This window comes from Pinus tabuliformis, chromosome 8 (assembly GCF_031772625.1).
Source record: "Pinus tabuliformis cultivar Carrire ecotype Pingquan chromosome 8, CPIR1, whole genome shotgun sequence".
Taxonomy (NCBI): Eukaryota; Viridiplantae; Streptophyta; class Pinopsida; order Pinales; family Pinaceae; genus Pinus; species Pinus tabuliformis.
In genome coordinates this window covers 2,028,404,235-2,028,409,356 of record NC_142294.1, presented here as the reverse complement: position 1 = coordinate 2,028,409,356, position 5,122 = coordinate 2,028,404,235, and the positions used below count along the sequence as shown (strand labels likewise).

The window sequence follows — 5,122 nt, the reverse complement described above, 5'->3', positions numbered from 1 at the left end:
CCTCAAGCGTGGAATTAAATTTTTCTATTGTGGTAATGATGGTCTTGTATGGGCTTATAGTGGGTCAATGTTTTAGGGTTTGTTTTGGGTCCCTTTTAGGGTTTGATATGTAAAGTTAGCATGATTTTATTGTAATCATATAAAAGACTAATTAATGAACAGAAAAAATATCTCTCAAGTTGATGGTTCTCAACATTCTTCGGTGCTGAGAGAACACATCATTGACTTGGTTATGTTGAGTCTGTTATATGCTAATGTGTCTTATCGTTCTTCGGTGCTTCAAGAACATTAGTTACAGGTTTTCTTCATATGTATGTAAGTGTATTTGTAAAAAATGGTCAGTGGTATAATTGACTATTGGATACACTTAGTACCCAGATAACACACCTATACAACTATCAAAAGTGTAGTTTGATGCATTTTGATAGATGGGAGTTGGTCCATAGGGTGGTTCAGTATCGAGATTGTTCTTCGGGAGGTCGAGAAGCGTCAATTGTACAAATTTCATCAACTATGGTTAGAGGAAGTTATGTTTTAAATGGAGGTCAAGTGACAACTCGAAGATGTGGTGGTGAAGAAAGAGTGGTGTTTGTGAGATTCCAGAGTGGATGTGAGTGCTGATGAAGACCAGTCAGACATATATCATATTGTTGTTATATGTGTTTTGGTTATTTTCCATGTAAGCATTAAGGGAGGGTGTTGGAAGTAATGTTTCCATGTCATGTGTAGTTGTCATTGTGAGTCCCTAGGCATCAGTCTAGAAGCTGATGATTCTTATGTGATGAGTTGGAGTCATTATCTAGATGTGTGTTATGTCCTATATATATGTAAATGTTGTGATGAATAAGATCATAATGTGATTTGTGTTGTGTTGTGCAATCTCTCTCTGGTCATCTCTCAATTTCTAATAGGTGATATATAGCATCTTTAATTTAAAATTAATTAAAATTTATTATAACATTAAATACTGCATAGTGGTATAGATATTAAACATTAAACATTTCTATCATATTTTAATTTTAATTTTATTCTAATGGAGTCAAAATATTTATATTACATTATACATTTTTAATATAGTAGGTTGGAGAGTAGAATCTAAAAAATACTAATGTTAATGTAACTATTTTACTTTAATTATAAATTAATTTAATTTATTTTTATTTTTATGTTTATAATATTTAATCTAGTCAAAATGTTAAAGAAGACAAGATAAGATATTACAACATCTCTACCATAATAGACCAGAAAACTCCTCCAGATAAAATATATTTAACCACATAAACATTACAATATTACAACAACAAACAAAAAAACAAAAATATTGAAAATAAATTAAAAAACATTTTGGTTGGTGATTAAGATTAAAAAAATATTGTCACTGAATAAAGTTTACGTTTCTCTGTTTTTTTGAAAATGGAATGATTTGGAATGTCATTAGATTCCATCTACAAAAGTCTTTACAATACATGGTGTTTATCCAACTAAGCGACATCGATGGATTAGATGCCATGTCGACATTGTCTCGCAGATCATCAAATTATATTTTCTGGGTAGCGTTCACATGTGTCATGGGGCGGTGTATCATACTCCCTTACAACACAACTCACGGACAGTTGGGGTTAATATCTGGAAGCTTTAAATTACACACTGATTATCCTGCGACTCGGCTCATTATGATCTTCTCTGTGAATTTCATGGTGCGGCATGGTAATATTTGAGCACTCCACTCACAAAATCTTCAGAACATCAATTATGTTCCTTTTCAAAATTAGTTTCCACCACGTTTCAACCTCTTTGTAATTATCCTATCAAATATCTTCTTTTCACACTTATTTTCACGACTTCTCAAATCCCATTGTACTCATCGGCATCAGTGATCAAATTTGAAGGGCCGGTCTTAATTTCAATTAGAAGGGCATATATCCATGGTGTCCTTCCATAATGAGAAGCTCAATTGACAACAATATATTATCTTCACATTTCATTTTCACCAAAAAAAAAAAAAAAAACTAGTAATATTTGTGTTAATGAAAAATTGCAGAATTTTCCAAATATACCCCATTTCACATATAGCTTCATAGAAATTAGAAATTGTTAGAGTGGAGACTAAAGTCTTAACTATGTTTGGGCATGCACCAAACGAGAGTGACAACACAAAGTATTATGATATTTTTGGTGTGTCAAGAAGTGCCACACCTGATGAGTTGAAGAAGGCTTATAGAAAAGTTGTCATCAAAAATCACCTTGATAAGGGTGGGTATCTAGAAAAATTCAAAGAATTGGCTCAGGATTATGAAGTCTTGAGTGATCCAAAAAAAAAGGGAGATATATGATCAATATGATAAGGGTGGAGATCCAGAAAAATTCAAAGAATTGGCTCAGGATTATGAAGTCTTGAGTGATCCAAAAAAAAGGGAGATATATGATCAATATGGAAAAGATGCGCTGAAAGAGGGAATGGAGGAGGAAGTGCTTCCCATAATCCATTTGACATATTTGAGTCATTCTTTGGAGGTTCTTTTGGAGGGTATAGTTTAGGAGGTGGTAGCTCAAGGGGTTGAATGCAAAATCAAGTTGAAGATGTTGTACATCTTATGAAGGTTTCTTTGGAGGACCGGTACAATGGAACATCCAGAAAGCTATCACTCTCGAGAAATGTTATATGTTCAAAGTGTAAGGGGAAAGGCTCTAAATCTGGTGCTTCTAGTTGATGTATGGGAGCCGAGAGTTTAAACTTTCCTAAATGACAATTTATAGCACACTTTCGAATAAAAGTTTTATTGGAGTTAAAATTGTTACTACAATGGTCAATTTTTAAAAAATTTCGAAGAATCAAAAGTATATAGATTCCCCTCATGAAAAGTATGAAATCTATTTGGATAATCATTCAACCCATCGCAACATCATAAAAATGTTTGGAAATCTAGTAGATTAAGTGTCCCGTTAGGTTTGAATGTAAAATATAATGAAATCCAACGATATGACACACTCGTTTAAAACATTATGATAAGAATTTTCACCAAACTTTCTTATAAGATTGATTGTTTACCCATTTCCAAACTCATCAGAACTTGGTAGAACTTTTGTTGTGTAAGTGAATTGATATCCAATATTCTATTATAATGTGTTTAAAGCCTTTCCAAGTGTAAATTGTCCCTATATTGTGTCCATCAAATTTTAGCATTAGATTCTGTTATACATTGCTTTTCTATAATGAGATGCCAAGATTTTGGTATGAAGGTCTCTATTAGGCAACTAGTTCTTGGGATGATACAACAAATGCAACATGTCTGTCCTAGTTGTAGGGGCTCAGGCGAGACAACCAGTGATAAGGATAAGTGTGGTCACTAGTAGTGTAAAGGGAACAAAGTTGTTCAAGATAAGGAAGTGTTAGAAGTACACGTTGAGAAGGGAATGCAGCATGGACAGAGGACAATGTTTCAGGGTGAAATTGATGAGGCGTCAAACACTGTAACTGGGAACATTGTTTTTGTACTACAATTGAAAGACCATTCTAAGTTCAAATGAAAGGGTGATGATATCTATGTTGAGCACACACTAAATTTGACAGAGGCGTTGTGTGGATTCCAATTTCCCCTTACTCACCTTGATGGAAGGCCACGAGAGATAATCAAACCTAGTCAATATAAAGTAATATATGAAGGTATGCCTCAATATAAAAGGCCTTTCGTGAAAGGTCGTCTGTACATTCATTTCAATGTTGAGTTTCCAGATTTTGGAGCACTTTCCCCATAACACCGCAGAACAATGTAAGGCATTGGACGTTATCCTACTTCCACGTCTAACTGCTTATATGATAGACATGGAGTTGGATGAATGTGAAGAGACAATTTTGAAAAATGTCAATATTGAGGATGAACTATGGAGGAAACAACAACAATATCAAGAAGCATATGAAGAGGATGATGAACCTCAGGGTCAACATGTGCAGTGTGCACAACAATTATTTAGGCTAGTTTGTGAGAGGTGACCGTGTGCAGTGTGCATTGTATTATGTGATTAAGGATCTTCTTGGAAGTTCTATTGAGTTGAGATCAAGGGGAATAAGTAGCATAATTCTTATGAATTCTTTAAGGATTTAATGAATGATTACAAATGGTTGCGTTGATTCGCTCTATGTGAAGCGTGGATCTGAGTTTAGTTCATCAAATTGAGAAGTAGATGCAAGACACATGATGATAGTGGTAGTGCTCATCTCGTGGAATAGACAATTAATATCGCTTAACTGGAAATACATGTTTTGCAGAATGCATTTGTAACGACTTCAACTTGTAAATGGTGTTGACAAAGATAGTCAAGTGAGTCTATAACTCATAGGTCAAAAAAAAAAAAAAACCAAACAAACAAAACAAATATCTGGTTGTTAAGTCATTGACCAAGGCGTGGCAATCTATGAGATTTGGTGCAATTACAAATGGGAAATTGGCATTTTTTGCATGCTAAAATACCCAGTCCGAGTCCCAAGTATAATCCATTTATTTAATGAGATTGAATGATGGTAAGAATTGTAAAACCCATTTGAGACCAAGGTTAAAAGGTGATAGAATTGACATGACCAAATATTTTCTTTTGGGTTTTAGACTTGTCATACAGATGAATACTCTTTTGGGTTGTCGAGAAATACCTGTAAAAATGGTGGCATACAAATGAATTCTCTTTTGGGTTATCCATAAATACCTGTAAAAATGGCTCTTTCGCAGTTGCAAAAATGGCAAATGGCTCTTTCGCTGCTCGCAGTTCTTTGGTTAAATGGGGTGATAAAAATAAAATCCTTGGCAGTGGGCACTGGCCCTGAGTAATACTAATCAACTAAGCTTGTCGAACCGATAATTAGGCTCTCCTCTAGTAACGAATGGTTGTCTTCCTAGACAAGGTATATCAAAGGTACATGGGAGCAAGAAAAGGCTAGCCAATTAATGTAAATAGATTTCTATCTTCTGAACTGCACGACACACCCCACCAAAGGCACAATAGGGAAAAATATCAGTGTCATGCCCGCCATTATGAATGTTGGCCTCGAAAATTCAATGCAACAACCTCCATTACAAGTTACCCATTACTTTTTTTAATGCTGCAACAACCTCCCCTGCGTACCACTACC

General features: G+C 34.6%; 1 pseudogene; it reads left to right on the top strand.

The window, feature by feature from the left end:
• Nucleotides 1–2,120: 2,120 nt before the first annotated feature.
• Nucleotides 2,121–3,991, top strand: LOC149244581 (dnaJ protein homolog pseudogene; annotated as a pseudogene).
• Nucleotides 3,992–5,122: the final 1,131 nt, after the last annotated feature.